We start from the raw sequence: 23240 nt of genomic DNA on the forward strand, positions 1-23240 counted from the left end.
TATTATCAACAACAGCAGTGACGAGGACAGGCAATTAAAAACTTTCTTCAGAAAGGTAACTTTTTTAAAAGCCTCTTCAAAGAGGTGAGGTGGAGAGGTTAAGAGAGGGAATTCCAAAGTTTGCCAGTAAGACAGTAATACCAGTGAGAGAGTAGAGTCCAGCACCTCAAAGACCATCAGCGGGATCCTCCGTCCACTGGCAGCGCGCCCACGCCCGTGGGTTTCCCGACAGCGTGGGGTGGCCACAACGGCAAATTCCACTGACCGGCCATGGGAACGGAGAATCCCGTTGCCGGCGGGGACGCGCCCCAGCGGAAAATGCAGCTGGCGGACCAGAGAATCCATGATCTTTGACTGCCAATGTTTAGGAAATACGTGACTTAACAGATAAACCAATTGTAAGCTTGCAAAATTTGCAAATTATATGAAAACTGTAAGGATTAAGGAGACAGTTGGTCTTTGCAAAATTGTTCAGAATAATGATGTCATTGCACAGACCAGTGGCAAATGAAATTCAGTACTCCCAAACAAACATAATTCTGTGTTGGTGGAAGGAAAAGAGTGACATAGGTATATGATGGAGCAGAGAGAATAAGCACAGGATGTTTCAGAAACCTGTTTGAACATTCTTGGCCATAAGTCCTGGGGTGGGACTCAAAACCCAGAGCTTCAGAGGCAGGGTCACTACCATTGCACCGCAAGGCCTCTTTGGACAGTGTTGACAGTCAATTACAAAAAGAGAATGGGAATGCATTGCCAGAAAGAATAGAATATATGTCTACAGAGAGGATACTGAAGCTTTATAATGCACCGATGAGAGTATACTTGGTGCACTATGCACAATTTAAGTCACTCCCTTTCCTTCATTCACTCTGCTAGAATTCATGCATTGGAAAGGAAGCAATTAGCGGCAAGAATGGAGAAACTCAAACTCTAGAGGCTGAGAGGAAATTAATGGAAAATCAAAATAAGGCAAGAATTAATGGAATCGATAATCTAAACCCAGATATGACCACAGGATAAGTCATAGATTTAAATGAGCGGAAAGAAAAAAAAAAGAAGTTCAATGTAAGCCATTCCTTCATGTATTTATCCAATTGTCTTTTTAAAGTTACGATTGAATCTGCTTCCACCAGCCTTTCAGGCAGTACATTCCAGATCAAACAACTCACTGGGTGGGATGTTCAGGCCCTTCCTGCCGGTGAAGGTGATTCCCCATGGCGGGTTAGGAACATAGAAACAGGAATAGGCCCTGCAGCCTGCGGCACCTCCTCCACCATTTAATACGATCATAGCTGGTCGGACACTTCAATGTCTTTTACACCCACTATCCCCATAACCCTTTATGTTCTTGTTAATCAGAAATCTATCAGTCTCTGCTTTAAATGTACACAATGATTGAGCTTCCACAGCTCTCTGGGTGTGGAAAACTCCAAAGATTCACAACCCTCTGTATAAAGAAATTTCTCCTCATCTCTGTTCTAAGTGGCATCCCTCTTACTTTAAAATTGTGCTCCCTGATTCTAGACTCCTCAATCAAGGGAAACACCTCCCCTGTATCTACCTTGTCTATTCCTTTTAAATATCATGTAGGTTTCAATGAGATCACCTCTCGTTATTTGAAACTCTAGAGAATACAGGCCCAGTTTCCCCAATCTCTCTTCATAAGACAGTACCGCCATCCCAGAACAAGACCGGTGAACATTTGCGGCACTCCCTCTATGGCAATAACATCTTTCCTGAGGTAAGGAGGCCAAACCTACACACAGTACACCAGGTGCAGTCTAACCAAGCTTATATACAATTGAAGCAAGACTTCACTACTCCTCTATTCAAATCCTCGTGTGTTAAAGGCTAACATTCCAAAACCCTTCCTAATTGCTGCGCCTGCATGCTAGTCTTCAGTGATTTGTGGAATAGGATATGCAAATCCCTTTGTACATTTACATGTTCTCATCTCTTACCCTTTAGAAAATACTTTGCATTTCTGTTCCTTCTACCAAAATGGATTGCTTCACATTTTTCCACATTATATCCATCTGCCACGTCCTCGCCACTCTGTCCAAATCCTTCTGTAGCCATTTTACTCTTTCTCACAACACACATGCCCTCCTAGCTTTGTATTGTCCGGGAACATGGAAATATTACAACTGGTTCCCGTATCCAAATCATTGATATATATTGTGAACAGTTGATCCTTGTCGTACCCCACTAGTCACAGCCTGCCAATGTGAGAATGATCCATTTATTCCTACTCCCTGTTTTCTGCCTGTTAGTCAATCCAGAATCCATGCCAGTCTATTGCCTCCTGTCCCATGTTCTTTTATTTTGCCAACCAACCTCCTGTGGGGGGCTTTAACAAAAGCCTTCTGACACTTCAAATGTAGCACATCCCTCAAGTATCTTTCATCAATTTCATGAGTAACATTGTCAAAAAGCCCCAACAAATTCATCAAGCAATGACTTCCCATTCGTAAATCCGCGTTGAAGATGCCCAATCAGATCATGATTGTTCAAGTGTCTATTTATCACATCCTTTATAATAGATTCCAGCATTTCCCTACCAACTGGTCTGTAGTTTCCTATTTTCTGTCTCCCTCCCTTCTTCGATGGTGGGGTGACATTTGCTACCTTCCAATCTTTAGGAAGCATTCCATAGAATCATGGAATTTACAGTGCAGAAGGAGGCCATTCGGCCCATCGAGTTTGCACTGGCCCTTACAAAGAGCACCCTACTGAAGCTCATGTATCTACCCTATCCCCGTAACCCAGTAACCCCAACTTAACATTTTTTGGACGCGAAGGGCAATTTAGCATGACCAATCCACCTAACCTGCACATCTTTTGACTGTGGAAGGAAACCGGTGCACCCGGAGGAAACCCACACAGATACGGGGAGAACGTGCAGACTCCGCACAGACAGTGACCCCAGTCAGGAATCGAACCTTGGACCCTGAAGCTGTGAAGCAACTGTGCTAACCACTATGCTACCATGCTGCCCACGGTAGATTCCAGAATCTATAGAATTTTGGAAGATGATCACCAATGCATCCACTGTCTCTATAGCAACCTCTTTCAATACTCTGGGAAGTATATCAGGTTCCCTGGTGGGGGGGGGGGGGGGGGGGGGGGGGGGGGGTGAGCCATACAAAATGCGATAGATCTTGGCAGAACTGTAAGATCTCTGTGGCGGCCAATAGTGAGCGACCTCCACCTGCAGAAAACAAGCCGCCAAGGCTGGCGGTAGGAGCAGGACGCGGAAATGTTTCTTCATGTCACAGCTGGTTCTTTTGCCAATCCCCTTAATTCTACATCCTCAGGTTTCTGACCCTTCTGCCACTGGAAACATTTTCTTCTTAATTTCTCCATCAAAACTGCTCATGTTTTTGAATACTTCAAAAAATAATAATCTTCTTAATCATCTCTGCCCTCGCGAGAACAATCCAGCCTCCCTAATCTCTCCACATGGCTGAAGTCCCTCTTGCCTGGTATCATTAAAGTTAATTTCTTCTTCACCCTCTCTAAAGCCTTGATATCCTACCTAAAATGTAATGCCTAGTATTGAATACCGCAGAAGAGGCCTGACCAGTGCAGTATAAAGGTTTAGGCTGAATTCCTCGTTTTTGTACACCGTGCAAGAATTTTTACAGACCTGCCACAGTCAGAAAGCTGGGGGGATCTCACTATTTGGGACTCTCCCCCCCCCCCCCCCCCCCCCCACACCCACCACCCATATTGTGAAGTTTATCTACACAGTGTGTTAGTGTCGCCAGTGATCAGTTCCTCACCCAGAGGTTTAGCCTAATTGAAATGGTGAACGGGGACGGGTCAGGACCTGATTCGGGGAAGAGGGAAGGGGAGAAAGTTGGGGGAAGGGGAGGAAGTTGGAAGCCCTGTGTTGGCCCTCACTGCACCGCCAATTCCCCAGGCGAATCGATTTTCGTAAAACGTTGTTTAGATTTGAGCACAATTTCTCCTTGACTTTTATGATTTATGACAATTCACCTGGTTTGCACTATAGGAGGCAATTAAGTATTGCATTAACAAATGCATATCATGTGATTTTCTCTTTCACAGATGCTTTACTCTTCAAGGTAGGATTCAGTCACAGGATGTCCTTACCACCTGAGAGTTAGACCTTCATTTTGATGTAACATAATTGGAGCTCCTTTTGTGAAATGACAGATCCAGTAACACAATGGTAAGCTTATGCATTTAATTCGTTTCTTTTTGTCACTTCAGGGGAGATTTTCCTGACCATTCCCTGGACAGTGTTCAATTGCGCAACCGCACAAATCAGAAACAGTGACCGGGTTGACTGAGTCTCTACTCCAACCATTTTGCTCTTGTATTTCTGGAGTTCAGTCTGCAGCAGGCCCATCAGAAACAGTTAAATGAAGCAAGAGGAGGAGTTTGTACCACCAACCCTGTCTCAATACTATTCACTGAATGCCCCGGCACAAGATTACCCACAACACCTAGCAATGTGACCTGCCTCTGAAATCCCACCGACTGAAAGGTCTTTGGGTGGCCTGAAGAAGACTGGAAAATAAAGATGATTCTTTGTTCACAATTGTTATAAACTTCCCTATTGAGTACAAAAGGTTTTTTGAACACCTTTTCAGTGTTGCCCGCCTTCTTAAATTCATGTCCCCACACCATTTTGTTCCAGTTATGTTCCATTATCTAATTTAAATCTGCAGTGTTCCTGAATGCAATGACAAAGATGGAACGTGTTCTCTTCTACTTGGACATCTCACTTTAATTTCAATCATGCAAGAAAAAATTGACAAATGTTGGGGGTGTAAGGTGGTGGTGGGGGGAGGCATTGATTGAGCATCTTGTTCCCCTTCTTTCCTTTTCTACCCCGTGTCTTCTCTGCGTCAGACACCAGTATGGAAAAAAGTGGAGAGCTCTCTGTGTCATTAATTTCAGTTTCAGACCCACTTAGCTTTATAAATAGAAGTCAGAGCAGAAGTAGGTGCATCTTGGAAATACCCCATGTTATCTTTGGATTCTTTCTAAAATTAAACAAAAATTCATCCAGGAAAACTACCTTCCAGGCTAAACACTCAGGGACAGAAGTCGAGCTTGCCAGTAATGCTGACTTCATTGCTGCTTCCAATTTCCTCTGGAAAATATTTGCATTGCTGCAGTGAGGTTTTGTTTCTATTTTTTTTTAAAAGACTCTTTACTGTTTCCAACTCCTCTTGGGAAATGCCTTTTGATAAGAAGCTCACGTTTGGAGACACTTTAATTGCCCCCAAAATAAATGATTATGACTTGTTTAACTTTTAGTGAAAGGTTGTGTGGATTTTGTCGGGCATTGAATCAGGAACACTGGAGGGTCTTTATTACCAGGGAGATGGGAAAAACAAATTCCAAGGCTGATTTTTATTTCAAGAGCTGATGAATTTACCTGCTGCCACTTAACCCTTTTAACAGGGTAAGTCTGACTCGATCTTTCCATAGTATAGCAAATTGGTCACTTGAAATGTTGCACTCACTTGCCAGTGCAGGAAGGAATCGATCGCCAGATACCCCTCACCGCAGCCTCTGTATCTCCCAATGCCCTAACTCACGTGTAAGGGATCATCATGCCCCAACTCATTAGTGCAGGGGACCCGCAGGCCCGATCCCCAGCCTGGGCAAAATGCCATTCAGGCATCTGGCAGTTTTCTTGCCAGGCTGGCAGTGCCCTTGCCAGGCTGGCAGTGCCCTTGCCAGGCTGGCAGTGCCACCTGTAAGTGTCAGGGTGGCACCTGGGTGACACTGCCAGGGTGCAAGGCTGACGGTTCCAGGGAGCCTAGGTGGCATCAAGGTACCAGGGTTCCACCCCACCCAGAGCCCAACCACCCAGCGTCCCTGATTGCTGGGGACACTCCCCAAAGTGCCGGTATGCCTGCTCCCCATTTGTGGAGACCAGTGTTAAGCGGTGCCCGGCTGAGTCTCGATAAGTGGATTTGATTCCGTGTGCCTCAGTAAGTGTGCCTAACTGCACAATGTAATATGCAGATTTGAGCCCTGCCATTGTAGGGAGGATCCAGATCGTGATGTCTTGCGAGATCCCATTAGATCTCACGAACTGCAGTGAACCAGGTAAATTTTGCACAAGGTCTCTCGTGAGATTTACAGTTTGCATCATGTCCCGAGTCGGGCACGGCCAGGCTGTTAGATTTCTCCTTGTCTATTTTTTGGGCCTCAGGGATTTTCTCCTTTGTCAAGCACACACTTAGAAATGTTTTCATTACTGGGAAGCTGAATTCGCCCGTGAAACCGGATCCGCTGCCATTTTGAAAGGGTGCCCCGATCTCTAAGTGAGCATGAGGGTCCCCCACACTTCCGCCCACAGGCAATGTCACACGTGTGCATTATCCCATACCCACCCAAGTGACCACACCCCACAATGGGGTTGCTGAGGGTTCCCCTTTACAGCCTCCCCACCCACCATTCACCACCCCGCCCAACTTTCATGGCTCCACCATTAACCCCCAAAACCTTATGAGACCCCTTCATACCTGCCCTTCACCCACCACTCTTCATAACCCCCTCATCCCCCTTTCATGGGCATGGTCCCATCAGAACCAGAACCTTGGCAATGCCACCCTGACACCTGGGCCCGGCCACTGGAACACCCTAACCGTGCCCCTGCCAGCCTGGCAGTGCCAGCCAAGCACCTTGGCAGTGTGAAGGTGCCTGGATGCCAGAGGGAAACCCAGGTTCCCATCCTGTCCTGCACCCAACAACCCAAGGGTAATGGGGGCAACCCCCCCCCCCCCCCCCCCCTCCAAGGAACTCATGTTCAATTCCGGCCTTGGGTGACTGTCTGTATGGAATTTGCACATTCTCCCCATGTCTGCGTGGGTTTCTTCTGGGCGCTCCAGCTTCCTCCAACAGTCCAAAGATGTGCCATGCTAAATTGCCCCTTAGTGTCTAAAGATAAGCAGGTTAGGTGGATTGGCCATGATTGGCCCCTTCGTGTCCAATGATATGCAGGTTAGACGAGGTTACAGGGATAGGATTGGAGTGTGGGCCTAGGTATGGAGATCTTTGGGAGAGTTGGTTCAGACTTGATGGGCTGAATGGCTCTGTAGCGATTCGTTATCTTGATACCACGATGGTACTGAGCTAACACTGAGAGATGGTCATTACCAGGAGAAAACTGCTGTAGCTTTAATTGCGGGTGAATTCTACCTATCTATTTTTTTGCCCATGAACAGGAGATTTAGTGCCAGATACTCAGCATCAGGACTGGCAAGTCAACTCTTTTATTAGCACACTAGAGCAGCTGCGCGTCCAAAAGCTGATATCAGAGAAGCAGCACAATGCCGCAGAGGGACAGCAGTGCTCAGGACATAAGCTGACCCTTGGTTACCCAGAGTTGAGCATCTCTAGATTTATGATGTACATGACGGGCCTACTAGGAGGTGCGTGATAGTAACCCAACAATGACTCTCACTCACGGCAATTCTCCTCCTTGAGACATATGAGGCACTTTGTTGAATGACGTTTTGCAATGGTGCTGCCTCACAGCAGTGAGTTCCTGGGACTTCAGTCTCGACAATCAAGAAGCCAGTACTCGCTGCACTAACAGCTTTAAATGTTGTTTCTAAAAATAAACATTCTTTAAAAAAAATATTTCTTTTTTTGAAGATCTTTGTAAGGGCTGAAATGCATTCACAATTATTGTGCGTATTGAGGAATGACCATTTTTGGCTATGCGACTGAGACAGAGCTTTTACATGCCAATTTTTCCTCAAAAGGATCGTTTCAAATCTATTCACTGCACGTCTGATACCGTCGTGATACTTTATTTTTAACTGATGACATGACTGTTTCAGGAAATCTCCCCTCATCACCCACCCATTACTAAAAAGTTCTGATTCTGCGGTCATTGAATCATGTTTCCTCTCTGATACAAATAGACGATAATGTCTGTCAAGCTCTTCCTGTCTAGCTTAAACAGTAACGTAATTGCGTTTTGTCTTCAGCTTATTGCATCAGTCAGGGGCAATGTTCATAAAAGGCTGCATCTTGCCGAAATGACAGTTCCCTGACTTCATTCATCATTTTACTACTTTTAGCCTCAGTCTAAACTTATTCTGTAAATCATAGCTCACTGCTGACAGCATTGGTAAAGATTGCAGTTGCAGGATTTTATATTATATATAAATAAGGCAAAAAGTTTGCAGTCCTCACCTACTTGTATTATTATAAGAGTTTCCAATCTACATTTATAATAGTGTCTTTAATGTTTCAAGAGACTTCACAGGAGCATTATCAAACAGAATTTGGCACACACAGAAAATGCTGGAAATGCTCAGCGAATCTGACAGCATCTGTGGACACAGAACAGAGCTAACGTTTCGACTCTGAATTTCAGAGCTCTGACCAAGAGTCATCCAGACTCGCAACGTTAGCTCCGTTCTCTCTCCACAGGTGCTGTCAGACCCACTGAGATTTCCCATCATTTTTTGTTTTTGCTTCAGACTCCAGCCTCCGCAGTAATTTGCTTTGAAAACTTGGCCATAGTCTTATTAGGAGATATTGGGGCAGATGACCAAAATCGCGGTCAAAGAGGTAGTTAAATGTTAAGGAGCATCTTGAAAGGAGGGAAAAGAGGTGAAGTGAGTTGCGGAAATAATTCCAGTGCTTAGGACATTAGAGCTTAGTGCTTTAGGCAACTAAGGGCAAGACTACCAAAGGTGGAATGATTAAAATCAAAAATGTGCAAGCGACCAGAATTGGAGGACTGTAGATATCTTGAAGCGTTATGGGATTGGAGGCGATTGCTGAGATAAGGAGGGGCAGAGCCATAAATATATTTGAAAACAAAGACGAGAATTTTAAAGTCAAGGAGTTGCTTTTTTGGAAACCAGTTTAGGTCAATGCACAGAGGGTGATGTTATCCATTTGCCAGTTAATGTATTTGTTTTCTTCTCAATTACTCTGTTGATCTATTTTTGTTTCTTTGATTATAGCTGTTTGTGTCTGCCTTCCTTTCATTTTATTCTACTTTCTCAAACGTGTTCCTTTGTTTCTCTTATGATTCCCTCCAGGAGTGATTACGTGAAGAAGTAGCCATTTGGTATTTTTTTACAATAAAACTTTATTATGAATACAATATTAAACTCTTCAACTTCACACGCAAAAAGAACAGCTTACAATTACCCCTTATACACTATTACTCAATTCCCCATTAAAAAACAAGAAAATAAATGTACAGCTCTCAATCCATCTAAAAATCAGCATGCCATAGAATAATACAGGCTTTACAGAACAGATTTGGAACCTGGCAGACTCTGGCTGAATGTCTTCAAAAAGCTGTTTCAATTGACTTGTTTCAGCGTCTTAATTGTACTCAGACAAGACTGCTCTGCTTGAAATATTATTACTCTTTTTATAACTATCCTACTGGGAGAGACTTCTGGACTAAGAGTCAGACAGATAAGACTCCAACCTTTCTCCAAAGCTTTTTCAAAATGCCTCTGAATCCCTTAGCTCCACCCAGCAATGACATCATCTTCCCAAGCTGAAAAACAAATGAACTCCCCTGGCTGAAAGCACATTAACTCCCAGGGATTTTCCCAAGTCAAACTGCAAGCAGTAGCCCAGACTGAAAAACAAAATCTTCTGGTCAATTTCATCTTCTGGCTCCTAAAGCTTCCCAGGCCCTGCAAAAGAAAACCCTTTGTAAAAACATGACCACTGCAGTCAAACACAATATAACCCCAGGCTTTTAACCCTAAAATTTCCCTAATATTTAGAATCCAATATTCCTATAATCCTCCATTCATCACACTGTGAACAAATTAGCTGCTGCGTTTTCTACATTTCAACAGTAACTGCATTTCAAAAGTACCTCATTGGCTGTAAAGATTAGCACTTAGAGCACTGAATTTGGTCTGGGTGGTTGAGCCACACTCGCAGCTAAGTGAAGTGGGTTCTGGGGTTGATAGGGCTAATTAGGTTCCAATTGGGCAGGGAGGCGGCAATAGTTGTTGACGTTAGTTGCCATTGGGGTGACCATTGCCACCAAGGGGCCCCTCCATGGGCTACAGAATGCCCAATTTGAAGGGCACATGTCCCCCCATCCTCAAGACCCCAGCATTCACCAAGAAGTCTCCCCACATGCCATAGGGACCACCTGCAGCTGCTAAAATGCCAGTAGCCTCTGGGTGGGGGAGACATAATCCATTTTTCCCCACCTCCAATAAAATCGATTGGCAGTGGGAAGACAAAAGCCACTCCACCCCCCCCCCCCCCCCTTCATTCACTATTTTACAAGCCCCACTTACTCGCCCATCTCTAAAGGGCTGGCAAGATGCAACCCATATAGACCTCTTTGCAACCTTAGGATTACCCAAAATACTTTACAGCTAATGAAGCAATTTGTGAAATTTGAAGTTACTTCCTGCCCACTCCCTCCCTTAAACCCATCCCTCTCGCTCTCTAACCAACCAAAATTTTCCCGACCCAACACTTGCCTGCAGGGGGGATGTATTGGTTGTCATCTTCTCCTGTGGTCTCGGCACTGGCCACTGATGCCTTCTTGGTGTTGCCAGGACTTAAGGAGCTGCCGGCCAATCGGATTTGGCTAGCAGCTCAAGAGAGCAAGGTGTCTTCCCCATTGAGGGTTGTAAGTCCAAGTTAGTCTGACATTGTGTACATTGTGACCTACAGTGCTTTATGGCTACATGGCGGATTGGCATGGTGAATGCCATCCCCCAGCCAGCACCGCCTGTATTATTCCACCCATGATCTAACAAAATCCGTCTTAAGTGGAGGAAGCTAATGATTTAAATGGCCAGCTGCTTCTATAATCCGTACATCTATGAACCCCAGCCCAACTCCACTCCAGCCCCAAGAAAAATAGAAAGCAAAAATATCAGGCTCTCTGTGATGGTGAAAATCTGGGCCACTGTGGCAATTGTTGGAGGAGGAGTTTTTTGGGATTTTTACAGGAGCATTTCTGTCGCTTGACAGAGATCAGAGTTAACTGGCCACTCCGGAGAAAGGCGGCTTCAGTAATCGGGGCTGTATTTACAGTTGCTTTGAATTTGGAACCGGGGTTCTGGCAGCAGAGAGGGGAAGCTGTGCTCAAAGGGACGAGGTGGAAGAGAAGGAGTCATCTGCCATCCTTATTGGCTGGACAATTTGTCTGTGAGCAGAGAGCTAGATTCAAACTCTGCGAAGAATTCATCTCAACATCATAGCGCCTCCAAAATTCACCGCCTCCATCCGTTATGTAGCATCACAACATCCTCTTGACCAAAGTCCCAAAATAAAACCCACCAAAAAAATATCCATTCCATGACTACTTATTCAAAAAACGCTCCAAGTTACACATTCAAAACAGTCCAAGTACTCGTACACAATGTAAACCTTACAGCATGGCTGGTGGAAGGCTCTTGACTTTCATTGGGGGTGGCTGCAGATTGCCCTGCAGGATGGCTTTGAATGGGCCTTGAGGGTCCGGCTTTGAACTGCCGCACCTTGAGAGTGGCAGTGGCGGTTTGGGCTGTCTGGCTGAGGGGAAACAGCATGGGTACCGGTGGAGTGGCAGTGGTGGAAGCATGAATAATGACATTCTGGGTGAGGGCAAGCAGGTTCATGCACCAGGAGGCCACTACCGCTGCTCTAGGGCAGCCCCTCAGCAATCCTAGTCACCTACTGGAGCACAGATTGCTCGGCTGCTGCGAAAGATCTGCAAGCCGTTTTGAACAGTGGCAACTGATGACAGTGGTCTGAGCCTGCATGGCAATAAGCATGGGCCTCATGACTTCAAACTGAGTTTCCACTGAAACACTGAGATGTTGAGTGTGTCTGTGCTGTGGTAAAGGCCAAGCAGTCAGCCACAAGACGCTGTAATCAAAGACAAACCAGGCCAATTTGGTGTCGAGAGAACCAGCGGTCTGTTTATTCATATTGTTTTTAAACATTTGAACCACACATTCAGACAGGCCATTGGAGGATGGATGGTTCAGATGGCACCATTCAGATATGTTTAATCATGTTGGACTTCCCAAATGCCTGGAATTCTCGGCTGGTGAACGGAGCCCCATTGTCTGACACACGGATCCCCGGTAACCCATAAACACAAAATGATTGCCGGAGTTTCTCTTTGGTCATGTTGGGAGTGGTAGAGGATTTGTATGTCCATCCATTCAGAATGGGCGTCAACAAAGATGAAGAACATCGATCCCACGAACAGCCCGCCACATGACCCTGCACCCAAGGTATCCCTGGCCATTCCCATGGGTGCAGTGAGGCTGAAGTGTGGGCTTCTGGTTCTCTTGACACAAGGGGAACTATTTCACCAGGTGCTCACTGTTAGTGTCAAGCCCGGGCCACCAAACTTTTCTCCTTGTGAACATCTTCACCTTGGAGACCTCTTGGTGAATGTGGGGGAGCTTCGTCAAGATTGGGCACTGACTTCGGCAGGAGCCGACCACTCTGGTTCCCCACAGGATGATGCCAACTTTCACGCTTCATATCCCCTGTGGGTGTTTTCGAATTCTGCCACTTAGGGTCATGTGATGTAGTTTTGCCAGTGTGATGTCCTTCTGGGTCCACACCTGCACTTATTTCGTGGGTACGGGGAGGGTATTCAGGAAATTTAGTGACATTATGACTTCTTCCATTACTGGCGGAGGGCTCAAGCTTCTGGGCAGTGGTAGGCAACTCAGAGCATTGGCACTGGTGATGTATGCACTAGGGCGGGGCTCGATGGAGTACACATAGGCTGCCAACAATAATGCCCAACGTTGGATCTGAACCGAGGCTATGGGGAGGATCGTTTTGTCCTTCAAAAGGTCCAACAGGGGTTTATTGTCTGTGATTATCGTAAAGTGCCGGCCGTAGACGTAGGAATGGGATTTCATTCTTCCAAATATCATGACGACCAATCCTTCTTTTCCGATTTGGGTGTAGAGTCGTTCCACATCTGCCAAGGTTTGTGATGCATATGCAATTGGTTGCTTGGTGCCATCGTTCCACCAATGGGAGACACTGCCCTACTCCATATTGAGAGGGATCACATGTTAGTACCTGTGGTCTGTGGTAGTGCGGCAAGATGTTGGATGATAGCAGCTATTGAATGCTTCATCCTGCCATGCCCACCACAACCATTTATGGTGCTTCTCCACAAGGGCGTGTAGGCGTGCCAGGACAGTAGCCAGGTTGCGGACGAATTCCCCGTAATAATTTATGAGGCCGAGGAACAACTTCAGTTTGGTCATGTTTCTCAGGGTCGGTGCCCCTTTTATCGCCTACATGTAGTCCTCTACAGAGTGCAGGCCGTCGTTATCGATGCTATCTCGCCTGCCTGCAAAACAGTTTTCCCACTTGAGGTGGAAGCCACACTACAGTATCATCGTAGGACTTCCTCCAGCTTTGTCAGATGTTCCTTTTCAGTAGCTCCTCTCATTAACATATCACCTAGGTACACTGCCACCTTATGCATCCCTTGAAGGATATTTTCCATTAAGGTCTAGAAAGTGGTGCACGCCGATGAGACTCTGAAAGGAAACTGGGTGTATTCATACAAGAACTTATGGGTATTAATGGTTATGTATTTTCTGGACGCTGTCTTGAACTCTAGCTGGAGATACACGTAGCTCATATCAAGTTTATTAAAAGTGTCAGTCTTGCATTGAGGTCCTCGATACGCAACATGGGGTACCGGTCCAGACAGGATTCTCTGTTAACACTTAGTTCATAGTCCCGCAAAGATGGACTGACTTGCCAGGCTTGAGGACCAGGACTACTGACTCAGCCAAATCCTGGTTTAGCTGGTTTAGTACAGGGCTAAAGAGCTGGCTTTTAAAGCAGACCAAGGCAGGCCAGCAGCACAGTTCAATTCCCGTACCAGCCTTCCCGAACAGGTGCTGAAATGTGGAGACTAGGGGCTTTTCACAGTCACTTCATTTGAAGCCTACTTGTGACATTAAGCGATTTTCATTTCATTTTCATTTCATGCTCAAATTGCACCGGGCATATGGTGCCAAGACTCTCCAACTGCACAAATTTGATCTCCACCTTGGTGAGCAAGGTATAGCGGACCGGTCGAGCCTGAAATACTTAGGCCGGGCATCGGGGTCTACATAGATCTTTGCCCTTGATTATACCGACGCCTTCCTGCAATACACTGAAGTACTTTCCAGTGACCTCCAACAGTCCGTCAGTTCCCATTTTGAAAATTTGCTGCTGGTCCAGTTGGAGCCAGTCTCTGCCCAGAAGACCAGGCCCTGATCTTCATACGACTATCAGAGGGAGTCGGACCGTCTGCTGCCCTTGGATAACCGGGGTAACGGTGGTTCCTACAATCCGTAGATTCCCCCGTATACGTGGCCAACCTGGCCCTGGTATCTCGCAGGCCTAGGGACACGATGCCCATTTGGAGGCAGTTCCCCAATAATGGAGATGACAGCTCCTGTGTCCACTTCCATTTCCAGAGAGTGAGCATTGACCTGGAGTTTGATTTTAATCGGGGAAACCTTGGGAGCAGTGATACAGTTCAGCTGTATCATTTTGTCCTGTTGGGCTGGTGGATTTACAAGGCCTAGCCTGAGGCGGCTTTGGCTTCTGGCCTGGGTGGCATAATCTGTTGATGCCTGGCTGTCTTGCCATTGGCATGTCATTTGGCCAAGGTACTGCAAATTTGCAAATGTTCCTTGAAGTCCTCTGGGGAAGCTTCCCTAATATATATGGATTTTGTTGGCCCTCCATCCCTGTTCTTGAGTGGTGGACATGCGGTAGGTGGGGCACGTGAGTACTCTCAAAGGGGAAACTGGTCTTTCTATATGGGCGTCGTCCTACACTGAACCTGCTACTATGCATTGACCCTTGAAGTTCCTGGGCTCCTTTTTCAGAGTTCTCTGCTGAGACAATGCCAGTTCTATGGCTCTTTTAAGGTCTAGGGTGGGTTCTGCTAGTAATAATACTAAATCTTTATTATTGTCACAAGTAGGCTTACATTAACACTGCAATGAAGCTACTGTGAAAATCCCCTGGTCGCCACACTCTGGCCTCTGTTTGGGTACACAGAGGGAGAATTCAGAATGTCTAATTCAGCTAACAAGTACGTCTTTCGGGACTTGGGGGAGGAAACCAGAGCACATGGAGGAAACTCACGCAGACATGGGGAGAACGTGCAGTCTCCGCACAGATAGTGACCCAAGCCGGAATCGAACCTGGATCCCTGGCGCTGTGAAGAAACAGTGCTACCCACTGTGCTACCGTGCCACCCATAAGAGCTTTTGCTGTGGCACAATGTTGTTTATCCCGCATACCAATCGATCCTGTAACGTCTCAGGAAGGAATATTCCATATTTAGTGTTGCGCCACTTTCCTGAGCCTGGTCAGGAATTCCATCATCAATTCTCAGGGGTCCTTCCAGCCATCTTCCATCTGCAATGCTGAAGAATTATCGATGGTCTTGGGTCAGAGTGGTTTGCCACTAACTCTACCAGTTTTTGAATCTGGGGCTGCTGGGTGCGTCAAACTCTTCATGATGCTGAACGTTGGGACTCTGCGAGTAGTCAGAAAGATTATCTTGCGTCAGTCGTCACATTCTATGCCATTGCACAAAAAAAAATAGTGCATTATTTCAATCTACTGGGGCCAGTCCTCTACACCCGCATCATACGGCTCAAGTTCTCGAATAGAGGCATTAGTGGGTTCTGCTCACACTGCGTTCCGGACCAAAGTTTCAATGAAGGCGGTCCAGAATCTCGTATTTGATTCTCATTGCCAATGCAGTAATCCAGGGAACACGAAGGAGAAAGCGAAACAGGTTTATTTTCTACTCAAAAGATAAAGCCGCCATCATGGCGTACAACACTAATATCCCAGTTCGGGACTATCAGAACTCCCGGCTGGGAGCAGCATTTAAAGGGCTCACTAATGAGTCCCAACTGGTCAGGCCTCCATGCTATCATGGGAACTTGTACTCCTGAGCTCCATGGGGAGAGTAATCAGTGATCCCCAGCAGTCCTTGTGAAGGTTATCACACCGTCAAACTTGATTAGGCATCAAAAAGGACCCATTAATTAAGGTTCTCACAAATATGCTGGGTGGTTTCCATGTTAGCTGATCTGTCTACATGACACGTGGAAGCATTAATTCTTAAGCTACTTACATTGAATACCACAAAGTCATTGGTGCTGAGGTACAAAAAGGGAAAAGAATGAATCGTTGAATGTCTTTCGACAAAACCTCAAAGCACCGTTTGAGAAAATCAAAAATCAAATTGGTCCTATTTCAAAAGGTTTCACAAAAATCTGCTTTTCTTACTTAGGTTTTTGCACCTACTCCTCCTCCTGTCTGATGCAGCTGGTGATAAATTGCACTGTTTTCTTTCATATTGTTGACTCTTTGCTAAGATTTTAAAAGGGGTGATGGCGGGAGGCCTTTCAGGGGCAGCTAAGAGTAAATCGGCTCTCAAATCACTGCCGGGTCGCTGCCACCCAAATCTCTTTCTTCGATCTTAAATAAGTTTTATTGAAAACCCTTGAGTGGAGACGCTTAAATCCGGACAGCAGACAAGCTCCACCTATTTCAAGTGTCAGTGGAGTTCTCACGCAGTGAGCCCACTAGATGCCACTTCCCTGAGAAATAAAGAGCGAACAGAAGCCGCCATTGTCTACGTTGACGGCGTTCTCCCCTTTCCCTCCCAAAACCTGATTTTACTTTGTTCGAAGTATATAGTCATAGCTGCAATTTGCTCAGCTGCGCACACACCTCAAATGGCAGCCTTTGCAATGGTAGCTGGAGCCCTTTCTCTGCATCGAATCAATGGTTTAACAAAAGTATATTTGGCAGATTGATGGTGATAGAGTTTCAACGTTAATGACTCGACTGTCAACAATGCTGATTTAAAGCAAACCCCATCCCTACTCTGTGCGATTCAGAAGAGATTTACTGGGAGGCAGAATGGCAGAGAAACAAACCTTACATCCGACCAGACGTACTGCTGTAACAAACCCCTCTTAATCCCCACATCCTACACACAAAAGTTATTGCAAACACAGAAGGTTCCGGGTTGCTGCGAAATGAAAGGACATGAGAACAGGCTGCTGACTCAGCATTAAGTATGGCAGCGACTTAAACCAAGGTGTTACCCTTTTAAGGAAAGGGAGTAGCCACCTAGCAGGTGTGCTCGAGTGAAGCTGTAAATTAAATAGTGACAGCAACAATAATGGAGGGAGGTGTGAGAGGGGTGGAGACGGAGACAGGAAAGCGGAAAGTACTGACTTCACCACAGATGAGTTGATTCCTGCTGGCGAAAGCAGGCCAGTTCTGTGGCTATGCTGAAGTAGAAACCAGCGTTTTAGCAAGTATTCACAAAGCCGTTCTTGGCTCTTAGTGTGTGGGCAGAAAGAACTGCATATATTATTTACAAAACGCATATGTTATTTGCAGATCACACATGATGAAAGGGAAAATGTAAACTGGAAGAGACGCATGGAATCTGAATTTCAACCCAACATCAGCAGCTTTCCCCAGATCTATAATGTGAGTACTACCGTTCTTTTACCATCAGTTTTTCATCGACAACTCAGCAAAAGCAATATCGATGGGAAACGTGATTTTAGATGAGAAGATTGAAATACTCTTAGCATTTCAATACAGATTTATTATGTTGTTTTTGTCTAATAAATGAGATCCACAGACTATTATGGTAAACCTCTTTATCTTTTCCCCTAATAATAGTTGTCAATTATTGAATGTTTCCCGCAGTGATTATTTCCGTAGTAGTGTCCACCTTTGAGTATAAACTCCTCCAAACTTTTTGATCAGACAAGGGCAGGCAGGTAAATAAAGATAAACATTTTACTTTCAAGTTTCTGAAGGGGCCTGAGGTTGGTCCATCTGTACTTCCTGGGGTTGGTCCATCTGTACTTCCTGTGGTTGGCGATCCCTCTTGGACACCTGTATTAATCCAGGGCCCACAGAATGTACGCATCCTTCCTCTTACAGTCAGGTAAGGTCCAGAGGATAGGAGAAGGAGGATCACACAAAACAAACCTTTGAGGAAAGAATAGATGTAGGAAAACAAACAATATATTTAAATTTTCAAGTCCTGCCTAGATACATTTTTCTTGTTAATTCTAGTTGACTTAACTGAAAAGGAAAATATATTCTATTGAATTGTCCTGGATGATATAAAAACTGATTCCTGTACATTTACCCGTATCAGACAGTCACTCTTTGTTTGCCTCTTTTAGAATCCAGAGTAGACATCTTGGGGATAATTTTAGCCTAATTGCCAGGCATGTTCCTGGTGTGATTGGATCAGCTCCCTGGTACACACCCCTCTCTGTTGCACAGCCCTCTGAGTTACACAGCCATAAAAGTTCAGGAGGCCCAAGAAGGTGAATTCCAGCAGCAGCTTATTTTAAGGCAAAAGAAAAGGCAGCAATGCAGCATAGGCACAAAAATCCCAACCGGGACTAACGATCATGCCAGTCCCAATCCGGGCCAGTTTTTATGAGGTGATTTCTCCAAGCCCCAGCTGATGAACCTTCGCCCATTAGCATGGGAGCTCGTAGTCCACCAGCCCCACAGGGAGATCAATCAGGCCATCGCCGTGAGTCTCGGGAGAGTTATTACATCCCTCCGTCTTTAAGCCAAAGGCCCCTCTGTTGCTGAATGCAGAGGGGTTCTTTTTTGCCGTTTTGCCCATCGTTGTGCTTCGGACAGCTGCGAGACTAGGCTGCGTATCTTGTGTGACTGGACGGCACCCACAGGTAGACTCATATGCTGCCAACAAAATGCCCGTTGTTGGAAGCTGGCTGAAGCTATTAGTGGTATCATTTTATTCTCTTTGAAAAGGCCGAGTAAGGACTTGTGGTCTGTCATTATTGAAACATTACGTCCACAGACATATTGATGAAAGCAGTAAGAAGTCTTACAACACCAGGTTAAAGCCCAACATGTTTGTTTCAAACACTAGCTTTCGGAGCTTAGGAGCTCCTTCCTTAGGTGATTCACCTGAACTCCGCAATCTCATCCTTAATAATGGACTCTAGAATCTTACCATAAAATCAGGTTAACCGGCCTATAATTTCCCTTCTTCTGCCTCCCTCCTTTCTTAAACAGGAGTGTTACATTAGCCACTTTCCAGTCCTCTGGGACCCTTCCTGCCTCCAGTGATTCCTGAAAGATCATCACCAATGCCTCCACAATCTCCTCCGCTTTCTCATTCAGAACCCTAGGGTGTAGTCCATCCGGTCCGGGTGATTTATCCACCTTCAGATCTCTCTGCTTCCCCAGCACCTTCTCCTTAGTGACTCACCTCTGCCCCCTGACTCTCTTGAAGTTCTGATATGCCACTGGTGTCTTCCACTGTGAAGACTGATGCAAAGTAACTATTCAGTTCCTCTGTCATTTCTTTGTTTCCTATTACTACTTCTCCAGCCTCATTTTCATAGTGGTCCACTGTCCATTCTTGTCTCTCTCCTATCTTTTATATATCGAGAAACATCTCTTGCAATCTTATTTTATATTACTGTCTAGCTTACACTTATATTTCATCTTCTGCTCCCTTAGTTATTTTTTTTAGTTGCCCTCTGCTCGCTTTTAAAGGCTTCCCCATTAGAATGAGAGGCAGTGAAACGGCCTTACGGTAACTCCGCAAAGAAGAGGTAAAACAAAACAAAAAAATGAAGCTGCCTTTTTAGCCATGACCAGCACATCATTGGCAAAGTATTCATCATAATTGTTGATCTTCACTGCATTGCTTACATTTCTTAAGTGTACTGGCTCTGGAAGTAGTTGTGATATTGCCATTAACACTTTTCTGTCCGTTACCAGAAATAGATTGACATTTGCCATTAAAACAGCAGAGAGAAGAATTTCAGTTCAAACAAAATATTAAGCCCCTGTATTATTTCAGAGGCAATGCAATTTGGTTCCTAATACATTGTCATCACTGCTTGCCTACCTTGATAGTTTTCTCTTCAGCCTCTTATGTCCGTTTTTGCCAGCGCAACACTTTTTCGTACTTGTTGGAGGGCTATTGTGTTTTGTCCGGCATTGCAGAAGAGTGGAATCTGCTGGTTGGAATCAAAATTGAACACCCCAATGTTAGGAATCGTGAAATCTAAAAACATGACAAAGTTCCCTTTGCGCTACCTCAGTGTGAGAGAGACTCTGCTCTCCCAAGGCTAGAAAATTCAGCACTGCTGCTGCAAGTGGGTGGGGAGGGGGGGGGAGGGGGGGGGGGGGGGGGGGGAGGTTGTGGGGAAGGGCCACTTAGAAGGCAGGAGATTGGAAGATGAAAAAGGATTTTTGTTAGCCTTAGACCAGCCGAAGACTAGAATAGGTTGCTCAGGCCCACCCCTCCAAAATGATCAGATATTCTGATCGGAAAAACAGTTCTTCCTGCGCTGAGGTGATTTTTGTGTCTCCTAATTCAGCAATACCTGTGACTTCCTTTGATAAGATTGTCATTTCAACAGAAGATTATGGACATGTTTTGGTTGGGGACTTCTTATTAACTAAAAGAAGGTTGGGCTGGGCTTGCGAAATCCAACCAACTGCCCTGGCTTGAGACACTTCAAACCTCTTTAACCTGGGGTTACCCCTATTTCTGGATCTGTAAAGATTCAGTTACCTGCAAATGCTCGCATTCTAAGTATTGTCTGGCATCTTTGAATTTGTCTATATATATGTTTCTGGAACATACCTCTTCATTCACCCGAGGAAGGAGCAGTGCTCCGAAAGCTAGTGTTTGAAACAAACATGTTGGACTTTAACCTGGTGTTGTAAGACTTCTTACGGGGCTAGGAGACACAGAAGAGACTTTCATTCCAGGCGGAGTCTTCACCCACAGGTAAATGTGATCGATTTAAATTCATCACGTATGCAGTAATGAGCACAGCAGTGCAAGGTGTTTTAGGAATATTCTTTCATGGGATGTGAGCATCGCTGGCAAGGCTAGAATTTGTTCTCGAAAAGGTAGTGACTGTAGCATAAGGGTCTGGCACATATAGGGTTAATGTGGGATTGAGTACAGTGATGTGAGACAGCACCTGAGCTGCATCTAGAGTCAATGTGGTGTGAGACGGAGTCGAGTTTAGACCTAAGCTTGGGGACAGTTGATAGGTTATGCCTTTTATTTATAAATAGTTTTAGTAGTTAATAAAGACAATCCTGCTAAAGTCAATGAAGACTTCATCAAACCTAACAAGATGGAACCAATGCCCCATAAAAGTGGTGAACTACCTTCTTGAACCACTGCAGTCCATGTGGTCTAGGTACGCCCACGTGGTCTGTATACGCCCACAGTGCCGTTGGGGAGGGAAATCCAGGAATTTGACCTAGTGACAGTGAAGGAGCGGTGGCATATTTCCAAGGCAGGATGGTGTATCACTTGGAGGGAACTTGCAGGTGGTGTTGTTCTCATGTATCTGCTGCCCTTGTCCTTCTTGGTGGTTAAGATGACAGGTTCGGAACTTGAGGATGTGGAACAGTGGGGGTGGTGTGAACCAGGGAGGAGGATGCAAGAGGATGGACTGGATACAGAAAAGGTTGTAAAACAGGGAGGGCTGGGTAACAGGGAAGGCTGCTGTAATAACCCTCATGAGACTCACAGCGAAGGCCCGATTGATCTCCCAGTGAGGCTCATGGAATAAGAGATCCCCTGCTAATGACCGGAGGCCCATTAGCTGGGACTCATAGAAACCACCTCATAAAAGCAGTTCCGGATTGGGATGGGTAAGATTGGTGGTCCCAGTTGGGACATTTGTGCTGAATGCTGCGTTGTGGCCTTTTCTTTTGGCTTGAAATAAATTGCAGTTTGAATTCACCTTCTCGGGCCTCCTGAATATTTATACTGGTATCCTGGCACTGCTGGTGCCACCTGGGCAACCTAGCAGTGCCAGCCTGGCACCCTGGCAGTGCCATCTGGCAGGGTCCCGCCCACAGTGTGTTCGGGCTGGGGAGAATGTCGGTGATTGTTTTGGGGGCCTCAGAGATCGAGACAACATTTAAAAATGATGTCCCCATTTCTGCTGGTGGCTATGAAGGTGTTAGCCGCACATTTGGTGGTTCCCGCTCGGGTCGGATTTTGGGACCTTTTCCCCTGATTTTCTACCGGACTTGAACTGTAAAACTGAAGACAGAGGCAATTGTGTACTGAATTCCCACATCGGTGCATGGAGAGAAGAATAAGAAGTGCTCGTAAAGGCAGAAACAGAAAGACAGAGCAGGCTTGGGCTGAAGCTGCAGCAGGAGACAGCATGGCGGCGAACCGGACCTCTGGTTTGTCGACCGAGCGGTCAACAGAGCAGTCGATGCAAGTTATCCAGGAAGGCTTTGCTAAGAAGAAACGGGACTGCTTGGCCCCGATAAAAGAGTCGATTGAGCGGCTGGAACTTAGATTGGACGCCAAAGGTTGGGCGATCCAGAAGGTGGAGAAAGCGCTGACTGAGCAGGAGGAACATCAAACTGCGGTGGAATTGGAGGTGGGGATGCTGAGAGACCAGCAGAAGAAGCTCCTGGAGAAGGTGGAGGACCTAGAGAATAGATCCCGCTGGCAGATCTTGAGAATCGTTGGGCTCCCGGAGGGGTTCGAAGGAGCGGACGCTGGGGCATACATCACAATATGTTTGAGAAGCTGCTGGGGGATGGGGCATTCTCCTGACCCTTGGAGGTGGACAGGGTTCACAGAGCACTCGTGAGGAAGCTGCGAATGTGAGACTCCCCAAGGGCAATGGTGGTGAGATTCCAGAGGTACTTGGATAAGGAGCGCATTCTACAGTGGGCCAAGCAGACACGGAGCTGTAATTGGGACAATAGTATCCTGCTGGTCTACCAAGACTTGAGTGTGGAGGTGGCCAGGAGAAGAGCAGGCTTCAACCAGATTAGGTCAATCCTTTTTCAGACGAAGGTGAAGTTCGGACTGTTGTATCCGGCCCGTGTCTGGGTCACGTACGAGGAACAGGACTTTTATGTTGAGTCACCTGAGGATGCGCTGGACTTCATGAAAAGGAAAAGACTGGTGGTGGACTGAGAACTTTTGGACTTTGCTGCAACATTCATGGGTTTTTTTTTCTTTTTGTTTCTTTGTTCTTTATTAAAAGTTTCTCGTTTTCATTTTGAGGAAGCTGTTTGTAATGCCTTCTGTATTGATTTGGGACCAGTGGCAGAACTGAGTGAATTAAGGCTTTCATTTGCACTGTTGGGGATGGATTGTGCTTGTTTAGATTTTGGTGTTTTTCTGTCGGTCAATT

At 45.8% G+C, this 23240-nt stretch overlaps 1 long non-coding RNA gene across 2 annotated transcripts in view; it reads left to right on the forward strand.

The window, feature by feature from the left end:
• LOC119964501 overlaps positions 1 to 23240 on the forward strand; it is a 69460-nt gene that overhangs the window by 35483 nt on the left and 10737 nt on the right. For both annotated transcript variants that reach the window (XR_005460308.1, XR_005460307.1), the window contains exons 4-5: positions 4078 to 4201; positions 17425 to 17517. This is a non-coding gene — a long non-coding RNA (uncharacterized LOC119964501). The remainder of the gene's footprint in view (positions 1 to 4077; positions 4202 to 17424; positions 17518 to 23240) is intronic.

The sequence above is a fragment of the Scyliorhinus canicula genome, chromosome 4 (assembly GCF_902713615.1).
Source record: "Scyliorhinus canicula chromosome 4, sScyCan1.1, whole genome shotgun sequence".
Lineage (NCBI taxonomy): Eukaryota > Metazoa > Chordata > Chondrichthyes > Carcharhiniformes > Scyliorhinidae > Scyliorhinus > Scyliorhinus canicula.